We start from the raw sequence: 12,252 nt of genomic DNA on the forward strand, positions 1-12,252 counted from the left end.
TGGGATTTTCTTCTAAGCCATGGACACCATTCCATAAGTTTTTATTCTGAAGTTTTCTTACTTGTAATTGTCAGGAATTTATGCCATATGAATAGCATGTAACAACTTTACGACTGAGATCTAACTGAAAGAATTATAAGATGCTATTAACTATGAGACACATCTTGATTTCAGACACAGTCAATGCTATCATAGACATAATAATTATGTCTGTAAAGCTACCCTGGGTAAAAACGAAGGTGCAGGCCAGGGACAAGGAACACACATCAATTTTGATGAAAGTGAAGTGTCATTAACCAACTGAGTAATGAAAGGATTTTTAACCCAGTCATTCAAGCCAGTCACTTTGTCAGCCAAAAGCCTTTTGTTTGTTGCCACCAGAAATTTATCCATCATGAAACAAAGCACCATGATCAGGAAAGAGGTATGCCTATGTCTCTAAAGTAAGAGGAAATAAGAAAGAGAATCTGCAGATGTCAGGTATGTTCCCAGGCAGATAAACCTTAGGAAAGAAGATACATAGAGTCTGGGCACCTAAATGCTCTGTGTGTCCCCTGCTGCATAGAAAGTCACCAGGTATTCCCAGGAGTACACATTCACCAGTCTGAGGACTACAACACCAGGATGACTTGATGTCTAAAGTGTAAGGCAGTGAAATCCCTTAGAGGTCTGGCCTGGAATGGGTAGACTACCTCATTGCTCCTACATGCCTAGGACTCCCTAAGACTACCTCTTGGAAGGCACAATGTCTTCAGAGAGGCCTCAATTCCCAGAAACACCATGATCTACCAAGCTGAAATAATACCAGGCTCTCTCTCCATCCTATGGGCCAGAACCGAGACAAAAGAAGCAGCCCTCCTGGTACTTTAGCAAGACAAATATTGATATTTTCCCCCCACATAGAGCTCCCCTGCTTCTGTCACAGTTTTTGTTCCAAAGACCCATCACATAAACATCTAGCCAGGGAGCGTACCTAGATGCTTATGAAAATGCATGATGTTTTAAAAATGTTCTTCTGTGCTTTAATCCTCCTTTAAAATTAATGTTCTAATTCCTGGGGCTGCTGCGATAGGATCTCAGCCATCTGCCCTTGCTGGTTCCTGTGGCATCCTCTGATTAAACAAAGGGGGCCAGCTGAAGGTGCAGGGGTTTTATTTTACGAGAGCCCACACATTCTCCACAGGCCTCACTGAGATATTTTTCAACTAAATGAACAAAGTATCTTCCTCATCTCCTAGAGAATGGAAAAGAGACTCCCCAAGACTTCTGGTAATTTCCATACTCACAATTTCAAACATGACCTCCCCCCTGCCCAGTAGCTCCCTGTCTCTGTCAAAATGATGTTTCCACATTTGCACAATCCTTTGTCCACACCCTTGTCATCTCTCTGATACTACATTCTATATGTACAGTGATGCCCTGAACTTTCTACTTCTCTGAGAATTCAAACAATAAGCACTGTAAAACCTAATATAAAATAAATAAATAAAACCATCCTATCAAATTTAGAAAGTGAATACTCTACTACAGGGACACATCTCATCTAACTACTTTAGCAGATTCAAGTTTTTACAAGCCACAAAATTATACTTACCAAAAGAAATGTAACTTCATTTTCTGTAACTCCATTCAATTTGATCTCCCATTTCCATCTGACAGCAGCAAATAATTTAGTCACATCCAAGTAAATTCAAATTAGTGACCACTCAGACATTTTAAGCTTAACTTAAATTTTGTGGGTCCCTTGTCATCTATCCCACCCTATCCCCCATTTTGTATCCCCTTTTTACTGAGCTTAGCTATGAAGTTCCAAAGATAGCCCCAGAGTTCAGGATGTGGGAGTGAGCATAGAGGGAGCCTCCGGGCCATAGCCACCTTCATCCATCTCTTAAGCATCCACTGGCAGGAGCTCTTCACCCTTTATCGCCATTAATATGCTTCTCCTGGGCACATGGGGACTTTCTGATGCTCTCCCAATGGCAATCTATTCTTACGCCACTGTGGTCTGGGGAATATTAGCAAGGCTGCCACTTCTAAAGTTCCAGATGATAAATAGGTTATAAGTCATTACTATTCTTGGAAACCCACATTTATAAGTGTTTCCAGGTACCCCTCCTAGGTCCACCCTGAGGCAGTGCACAGGGAAAGAATGTCACTCCCACTTCTAACTTCTTCCTCCTTTCCCAACTCCATCTCCTTCCCTCTGGACATAGGGCACCAGTTCTCCATGGGAATGGTACTCCCCCCACATGGCAATTTTGAAAATTTGTGAGGGCATTTCTCCAAGAACACTTTTTCTTGAAAGCTTTCAAATCTGTGGAAGAATTGCAGGAATAGAACAGTAATTACCCTAATGATGAAGAAATGTAATGTTAATACTATTATAATTTGTTATTTAAATGTCCTCAGTTATCCTAATAATGTTCTTCGTAGCTGGTTTTGAGTTCCCTTCAGGATTCAATTAAAGATCATAACTGAATTGAGTTATCAAGTCTCTTTAATCTCCTTTAATCTAAAATAGTTCTGGCACTTAGTGGACAGGAGGCATAAATAAACTCATCTTACAATGCATGGAGTGGTCCCATCAATAGAGAATTGTTCTACATCCCACATGGCTTTTGAATATTTCCCCCAGACATTCATCTCAGTTGAAAAAATCATTTATATGGTGATAGGAAACTTTTGGAGCTGATGGATATGTTTAAAGATTTTTTTTATTTATTATTTATTTGACTGAGAGATTACAAGTAGGCAGAGAGGCAGGCAGAGAGAGAGGAGGAAGTGCTGAGCAGAGATCCCGATGCGGGACTCGATCCCAGGACCCTGAGATCATGACCTGAGCCAAAGGCAGAGGCTTACCCCACTGAGCCACCCAGGTGCCCCGATGGATATGTTTATGGCATAGATTATGGTGATGGTTTTAGGGGTTTATACTTATCTCCAAACTCATCGAATTATTAACATTAAATACATACAGCTTTTCCTATGCCAATCATAACTTAATAAAGTGGGTTTTTTAAAGCAAATAATAATAATAAACAAAATGTAAATGAAAAAGTAAAAAATAATTTATAATTATCTGCACTTAGAGATTAATTTCATTTTACATATAAACACAAAGTAATTTTTATATACTTTGAATATACACTGAATTTTCATGAACAGCAACAATATAAATTAAGGGAAGGCCATACCCTATTTTGCTAGAAAATTTTTCAAGACTTTATTTCCAAAAAGTATGTCACTAATGGCGGTGTCATTCACAATGATTTAGTTACCACATGATGCCTCTGTATCAGTCCGTGTTCTAGTCTATCACTTTCATAGCAGTTCTGTCTTCAAGTTCAAGCATCAAACTACGTTAATACATCCTTTAGTGTAGTAGTGTCCAAGCACTTAAATGTTGAAATATATGTTTAATTTTATGTTGCTTTTACTTTATTTCTCTTTTGTGTTCAGTTAGGGTGTTGTATTGGTTTTTGCTAATTTTTATTCTATAGTTGGGCCATACTTACCTATGATTTTATTTCAGGATAATAAGGGGGACTTTACAAAGTAACCCTTATAAAGAGAGATTTCAAATGAATTGTTTAAAATGTGTAACTTAACCAAGGTAATGTGTCATAGTAATTAGAGAATTACTAATTATATTTAAATGTAATGCTCATATTAGAGTTATGTTTTCTAAAACAGTCTATTTCTTTAGTATTTATTTATTTATTTATTGTAGTGTTCAATGATTCATTAGTTTGGAAGATTGCATACAGAAGTATTTGTGGATAAAATGTTCCCCTTCCCAGTTGCCCTTCTTCACCTATTCCATTAGAAGCATCCCTGTCTTGCTCCTCTCCTGAAAAGCCTCCCCTCCCTAGTGGAGAAGATGGAGCTAACCTGGAGTAAATCAGCTCAATGTCCACCTCCAGCACCTACAAATCAGACCAGATGGCCAGACATGAGAAGCCCTTCCTCCTGCACAAAGCCAATCCTCTCCCCAAAACTGGGTCTAACGCTCTCCCCACCAGAAACCTTCCCTTTGTGCATCTCCAGCTGTACTAAAGGTCCTGCTCCCTCTGTGGCTTCTCCCTAGTTCCTCTCCAGCCCTGCTTGCTCAGGCTTGAGACTACCCTCAAGTCCTCCCCCATCTCTTCAGTCAGACTGCCCATTTGTTTTCACTTCTTTGCTCCCCATTTACGCTGGAACCTGTTTTTTGCCCCGTCATGTCATGAAACTGCTCTTACAAAGCCTACCAATGGCCTTGACTGCCAGATCCCACGGCTTGTTTCAAGGCCTGAGTGATGAAAGTGGGGAGCTTTCTGCCAAGCTTCATGTGTGTTTTATGTTTTCCTGCAGGGCTCCCTCACAGTTCCTTACCTGGCCACCTCTTGTACCCCCTCCAACACTCTTAGAAGCTTACCCTGAACTCTCAGGTGCATCCATGTGCCCTTTCTCTGGCACTCGGCCCCATCTTAATATTTATCATATGTTAAGAGTAATTCCCGGAGGCCAGGGACCATATCTCATTCACCTCACCAGAGTCTGGCACAAGGTAGGCCAGGTGATTTTGGGCTGAGGTGAATGTCTGAAGGCAACACACCCAACAATGCCCTGGCTGGCTCTGGACACATCATGGTGTCACAACCACGAGTTTCTGTCAATTAGATAGCCACAGTTTGGCACTGGCATGTGTGAAGAGTCATTACAGGCTTCCAGAACCCCCTCAACATGATCCACTGGAAGAAGAGATTCTGAAAGAAAAAAGTCCCCCTCTGCGCTCAGGTGACATTTCAAATAGCTTGAGTCCCCACTCCACATATACATTTGCTGAGGGTGTATGTGTGATGAGGCAAGGAAGGTTGAGGCAATCTCACTTAGCCCACATATAAAAAGAGCACAAAAGACCTATCAATTCCCTCTACTTGTGCCTGAACACTGAAGATGAGAATAATAACCAAGTGAATTTTCTTCCACCACATATGGCTCCTCTACTATTAAGGGTCAAGGAGCTACCTATCCAGGGCAGGAGCTTTTCTTCTTCCCCTCCAAATGCTCTCAGTAACTTGCTTATTAGCTCCTTGCTCAGAAGAGACATTCAATAACTAAAGTGAAATTTAAACCAAAATCATGAAGATTTACACCTCATTGTTTTGTTGGGTTTGGTTTTTTTTTTTTCTCTCTCTCTCTCCTAAGAGCTGGAATTTTCAGGGAATAAAATCATACATATCTTCTGATTAGTGATTAATGACAGACAATTCACAATTCCTTCCTGCATTAAAATTGTACTTTAAAATGCAAAATTAGTCAACTCTCTCACTTGGGGAGCAGAGGGGCTTTCTGGAATCCAACCAAGTCTGCCTCTCTCAGTACATTTCCCTGCTAGCAATGCTCTTAGGAATCAAATGTGGTTTATTTCATTTTAAGTCGCTTTTTTTTCAATTCAGGAAAATGAATGTTGGAGCCAGATAAGAAACTATAGTCTGCTTTCAAGAAGGTTACAAGAAAACTGCATCTTGCATTACTAATCCTTTATCTTCATGTTAACAAAAAGATTACTGACACATTTTTGAATGAAAGAAAATAAAATAGCAAATGCATCTTAGGAAATGTGTAACTTTCATGCAACACACAAATCAGTTGTTAAATATTGTTTAAATGAAGGAAAATGCATAATAAATTTTTCCTTTGGAAGTAAAGAAACCAACTTTGAGGATAAGAAAAAAAAAACTAGGATTGGGAATCATCTTTTCATACAAAGGAGGGTATGAATTAAATGACTATACCTATAACTTCTTAATAGATAGCATGTTTCCTAGGAATGATTTTATTAACCCACATACATATTGTTTTGTGAAAGGAAACATTTCAGAGGCTGTCTCTGTGCTTCTCTCCTACAAAGTCAGGCTCCATTTCCCAGAGTTCCCTGAAGAAGGTTCTGGAAGATAGAAGCCAGCCAGATGCATTTACCCAGAAACCTCAAGAACAACACCAGAGATAGAGAGGTGACTCAAACCAATTAGCAGTGCTGACCAAACTGACCCCAAAGCATGGGGTCAGGCTAGGACCCCCATCCTTGGCAGCAGACAGACTTGCCCTCACTCTCACTCACAAACTGGACACCTTCAGCAAGTTTCCTAATCTCTCTGTGCTTCAATCTCCTTCTCATTTATAAATTGCAGATAACAATATACCTACAACAGAGAATTAAATGAGTTAATAGTTGTCCTTAGAACAGTGCCCAGTGAGTACCCAGGAAGCACTATATAAGTATTTGATAAATTAAATAACTGAGGAAACACAATTGCATACCATAAAAGATAGTCACTCTTTTTGAGCAAGGAAAAGTGAGCCTGAGAGCTGCAGATGACATGATGGAAGGAGGATGAAGTAAATGGGATTGGTCCTTCCCTCAAAAGATGACACATGCCACCGGTAGAACTCAGAAGATCTGGAGGAGTATTTGGTTGAGGGTTTTTTTTTCCTTTAGAGGAAGGTGGTCAAAGATGCTTAAGTCCAGTTTAAATGTTAGTTTTTCAGAGATGGCATGATAATCTAATAAGAAGAAACACTCCTTTATATCAAAGTTGCTCTGAGTACTTTATATATCCTCTCACATGCTCTTACAACAGCTCTATAAGGTAGAATTATTATCCCCATTTTTACAGATGAGGAAACTGGGGCACTGAGCATTTAAGTGATTTTCCCAAGACTGTTAAGCAAGTGAAAAGATTTCATTAACAAATATACACATAACAATTTGTCATTTATTTTTCACTGCTTATCTCATTTAACAAATATGAGACAAATGTTCTTTATAGATGAACCTCAAAATAACCATGAAATATGTATTAGCATGTGTCTCAGAAAAATACAGTATATTCATCTACAATCCATGTTTCTGTAATGCAAATTAGTTCATACAAGACTGGAAAACGATGTTAACCTAGAAGTCATGCTAGTTCATGTATAATTTTTGCCAACATTTTCATGTTTCTTAGTGAATATAGCAAGCTAGGGAGAAATATGGTATCTTATATGAGGCCCATCATTCATCCGATGTTCTTTCCAGGTCAGACTACTTCTTTTCTCAGATGTGCTATTGAACGCTTCTTTCCAGCTTTATTTTCCCTTGTTTCTGAAACCCATCATCCTCAACATTTCCTTATCTGTACTTCCATTGAGCATTTTTTAGGGTAAGGCCCAGATTTGCTGCAGTATTTTTCATCCATCAGGGATTTAACATGTCTTTTTTACTGTGCTAATATTTTTACTAGGGTTGCAGTTAGTTTTCAGTGTTATGGTGACAAAGTTGTGAGTGCTCTGTTTTTCACCCCATTTTCCTACAGTCCCTGTTATTTCTAGTGTATGATTTTGTAGAATGTGAGGTTTTTCAAGAATGCTCACATCATATTATTACAGAAATGTCTGTAAAGATGAAATGTTTGAACTGGCTCACACTGTCTTTTGTATATATGTCTATTCTAATCAACAATAGCACTGGGTAGATTTTGTAGTTAACTTTTTTTTTTAGATTTACTTATATTAGAGAAAAAGAGCATGCATGTGTGCACAAGCAGGGGTGGGGAGGGAGAGGAAGAATCGCAAACAGTTCCCCACTGAGAACAGAGCCCAACTTGGGGCTCAATCCTAAGACCCCTGAGATCATGACCTAAACTAAAATCCAAAGTCAGATGCTTAACTGACTGAGCCACCCAGGCACCTCTGTGGTTAAGTATTTAATGGTCTGAGATGACCAAAAAGCCAATGTTGTTAGATTTTTTAATTAGGCCAAAAGATGGAACAAAATAAAATCCTAGGAAGAATTATTTCAAATGCCTCTCCCTTATCAGATCTAATTCTGCCTTTGAGGGGTCTCAGCTATCTGATTCCCTCCTAGAAGGGGATGGTGACATAATTTGTCACCATGCAGACATTGATTGGGGTGTAATTACCATGGGTGAGTCCGCTGAATCTTAAAGGGCTGCACTCACTTTCCTGCATCCTCCTCTTCTTGATGCAGAAGAACCAGAAATCTTGCCAGAGCCACAGAGGAGCCCCATTGCTTCCTTATCTCGTCCTTCTTACACACACAGCTGGAAGAGGAAGTTAAGTTCCAGCCTGGTCTACAGATCTGACTATATCCATCCCTCAATACATCTTTCATTTCATTTCTCCATGTGGCCTACCAGAGGGCAATAAGAATTTCAAAATTTTGATTTTTGGAAGGTATAGGAAAACCCACTTAGGTCTCAGGCTCATGCAATATGCTTTAACCCAGCCTTTTCCAGAAAACACGAAGGGAAATACCAGCTGTTTGTGCTTATCTGAGGAATTGGGAGGTGGGAGGGGTGCATAACATTACTCAAGGTTCTCCAGAGGGATGGAACCAGCAGGATGGGGAAGATCTGGAGAGAGAGAAAGAGAGAGAGAGAGAGAGAAATGGGTAGGTAGGTAGGTAGATAAAGACAGAGATTGTGAGGAATTGGCTCATGATTATGGAAGCTAAAAAGTCACACAATATACTGTTTGCAAGCTAGAGAATCACGAAAGCCGGTGAGGTAATTCAATTTGAGTCCAAAGGCCTGAGAACCAGGGGAGCCAATGTGTTTAAAGCCCAGTGGGTTTAAATCCAAGGACTGAAGAATATAAGTGTAGAGATCCCAACTCAGCGGTGAGGCAGGAAACAAAAGGGGCAAATTCCTCCCTCCTCCATGATTTCATTCTGAGTCATCAATGGATTGACGATCCCCATCCATACTGGGGAAAGAAATGTACTTTACTGAATCCACAGATTCAAATGCTAATCTCATCCAGAAACACCCTCAGGTCCATACCCAGAAATAATGTTTCAGCTGGGCACCTCTTGCCCAGCCAAACTGACACACAAAATCAACCATCACAGGGAGTGACTGGCAGGGCAGGATTTAGGCACATCTGGGTCTCTAGTTATAATATCAATATGTACCACAAAATCGGACCCATAACAACAAACACAAGACTAAAGACTCACCAGGTTTCCATTATAGAATGATACGTATATTTACTGGCCCTCCAGCTAGGTTACCAAAGCACAAAAGCATGTCTTTAAAGTCCTAGCCTTACACAAGCTCTCCAGAAGCTGAAGTGCTTGTCTCCTTTACTACCTGTGTGAAGCCCGAAGCTTCACCACCCAAAATACTTTTTCAACCCTAGAGAAAATGCTTAGGAAATGAGCAACTAATCATCCTAATAGTTCAGATGATGTTATCATATTCATTATTTCCTTACAGAGACATTCCCAAGGAATCTGCTGAGTGTTCACCATTTGAACTCACATATTGGAGAAAGGTTAAGAGGTCTTTTAATTCTAATTAAACAATCAGTAAACTCTGAGTAGAAAACAACAGTGGAAGAATCTGTATTATGTGTGAGGAAAACACTTAATGAAATGAGCCCACTAGAGAAAAAATAATAATAAAGGGCAAGGTCTATGGAAACTGAGATGTTCTGCATAATAAATTACCATATTTATTTGCCTGGCCAGTCTCTTCCTCTGGAGACACCCCTTCCATGGCCTATGGGGACCTGAGAGGCTGTCAGTCACAGGAAACTCCTTCTCCCTCCCTCATCTGCACAGGCATGGGCTTGAAACATAGTCTGGTTGATCAGAATTCCCACCCACCTCCCAACTTACAACTGTGATTTGCTCAGGAACAGGCATGTGACACAACTCAGAACAATTAGATTCTTCACCAGGATTTTTCTGGTAGAGCCACTAAGAAAGAATGTTTCTTGCCTTGAGGGTCATAGTGCTGGAAGGAAGGAAGGAAGATTGGAACCTCTACCACCTTATCTGAGAGGAGTAAAGGGGGAAACATGTCTATTATGAGAAGGGGAGGGGGGGGATGAAGTCGAGAGAGAAAAGCAAAACTAAGAAACTGCGTTTGAAAAAGTTCTGCTGACAACTAATGGTCACCTGGATCCAAGTGAGCCTTAATCCAGGGCTACCTTTGGACTTCTCAGTTCAATGGGCCAATAAACTCCCCTGTCTGCATAAGCCAATTTGATTGTGTCCTCCTCCACTTGTAACTGAAAGACCGCTGGCTAATACAAGGGCCTCTTTGGTACCGTGCAAAGATGAATTTATCTAGGACAAGAAAGACCCCATACCCAGGAATTTTCTGGATAAAATGTCCCATTAAAATAGAAATAAATCACCTTTTACAGATGTCCAATGCAACTCACTGAAATATCTTATTGTCATATATTACTCCTCACTAATGGGTTCAGGTATAAGGTTTAGGGCCACCTAAAATAGAGGGAAAAAATGAAAAGGGATTCTACAGAATCTCCAAATATCCTTCTAGGGGGAAAACTGCAAGGGTCAGGTATTCGAGAATGTCTCCTCTACAACCTGTGAGAGATCACCTTCACTCAGCTTCTAATGCTGCCTTCCCAAAAGGACTAATAAATAAAAGAAGCTAGTGCTAATTGGGACCTGAACTATGCCAGACTGCTGGGTGTTTGATACATGCCATCTAGTCTTCAGAGCAAGCCTGTAAGATAAGAATCACCCATTTTACAAAGGAAACCAAAACTCAAAGGTTTAGTGACATGCCTAAGGCTACACAGCTAGTACAAGGCAGAGCTAAAAATTAAAACTTGTATCTGTATGAATACAAATCCCATGTTCTTTACATGGGAAAGCTAGAATACCCACTACCACTACCATTTCTTGAAGGATACAATAAGCACAGTGGCAGATACAGCAGGAAAGCCTCAATTCAGTTGAACCATCATTTATCTGGAGAGTGTCATGTCATCAATTAAATGTTCCAGCTTGGAAGTAACTCCTATCACTTTTGCTCACAACTCATTTTTGTGTACTAATTGTACTAAACCAAGGCTCCATCCAATCGCAAGGAGCTCAATAAATGCAATCCTAACAGGTGTCCAGAAAGAGACTGGCCAGAGATATTTGGTGAAAAATAGCAATGACTGCCACACGTGGTTTAGATGCTTGTCCATGGCAGGGTTCACACAAGGCAAGGACATGAGGAGAGGATAGCCACATAGAGAACAAAACAGAGTGTCTGAAAATCAGACCAGCAAACATGCAAACATTGCAAACATGCAAACATTGATTAACATGTTAAGCATTGTACTAAACACTAGTGATTCAAATGTGAATAATATAGTCTCTGTCTTCAAGGAGCTCACAATCTTATGCTAGTGAATGCTGTATATTATGGACTGAATCCTCCGAAATTCATATATTGAAACACTAACCCCAAATATGACTATATCCAGAGATAGGGCCTTTAAAGGAATAATTAAGGTTAAATTAGGTAATAAGGGTGGGGACCTAACCCGATAAACATGGCGTCCTTATAAGAAGAGAAGGAGACACCAGAGCTCTCTTGCTTTCAGTGCACACAGAGGAAACACCATATAAGGACACAGTGAGAAGGTGGCCATCTACAAATCAAAGAGAAACATTTTGCCAGAAACCAATCTTGGTGCCTCAGTGGAGTCTCTAAAACAATGAGAAAATTAAATTCTGTTGTTTAAGCTACTCAGTCTGTGGTATTCTGTTATGGCAGCCAACCAGACTAATACAGTATGTAAGCAGATAATTACAATGTGATGTGGTAAGTATAATGATCCATATACACATGTGGGCACATAGGGGAAAAGGCCCTTCAGTGATGACAATGGTATTTTACCATAACTACAGGTCACCTTGATCCTATATCCTCACACAGAGCCCAGAGGCAGAGCCCTGCCTCTATTTGGAGGCAAAGATTCAGGAACATCAGGTAGCTTCAACAACCAGTCATGGCCTAGCAGGTCCTCATGTGACTCAAGGCAAGCACCACACAGAAAGATTCTTAAAAGATATCCCAAAGTTTGCCTCCTTAAGGATAAGCATGAAAGAGAATTGCCAAGGCTGATACTATTACCTACTGCCCGTTATCCTCTTTGGTCATCAGTGTCTTCACACTGCAGCCCTATAAAAGCAATAATTTTCTGAGAGACTCAAGAATTCTACTTTATGTTGGATAAAAGCAATATACTGAATAAACACAATTCATGGAATGTAATCACAAAGCATTTCTATTTTGTCTTTCTGTATCACTTAAAAATTTATTCAGTAGAGTAAGTACTTCTGCCTCTGTATAAAACTCATGCTGGTTCCATGACTTTTCTAATGACTTGTAAGAGAAAAAGGGCCTATAGGCACAGTTTCAAAAGGGCAATTAGAATATCTAGTCCCAT

At 40.0% G+C, this 12,252-nt stretch overlaps 1 pseudogene across 1 annotated transcript in view; it reads left to right on the forward strand.

Moving 5' to 3' along the window:
* The first annotated feature begins 473 nt into the window (after nt 1-473).
* The window catches only part of LOC308345340 (E3 ubiquitin ligase TRAF3IP2-like), a 142,604-nt pseudogene continuing 130,825 nt past the window's right edge, over nt 474-12,252 (forward strand). Inside the window, exon 1 of the transcript in view lies at nt 474-480. The product of the transcript in view is annotated as an E3 ubiquitin ligase TRAF3IP2-like (transcript). The remainder of the gene's footprint in view (nt 481-12,252) is intronic.

Source organism: Martes martes, assembly GCF_963455335.1.
Source record: "Martes martes genome assembly, chromosome: 1".
In the NCBI taxonomy this organism is placed as follows: domain Eukaryota; kingdom Metazoa; phylum Chordata; class Mammalia; order Carnivora; family Mustelidae; genus Martes; species Martes martes.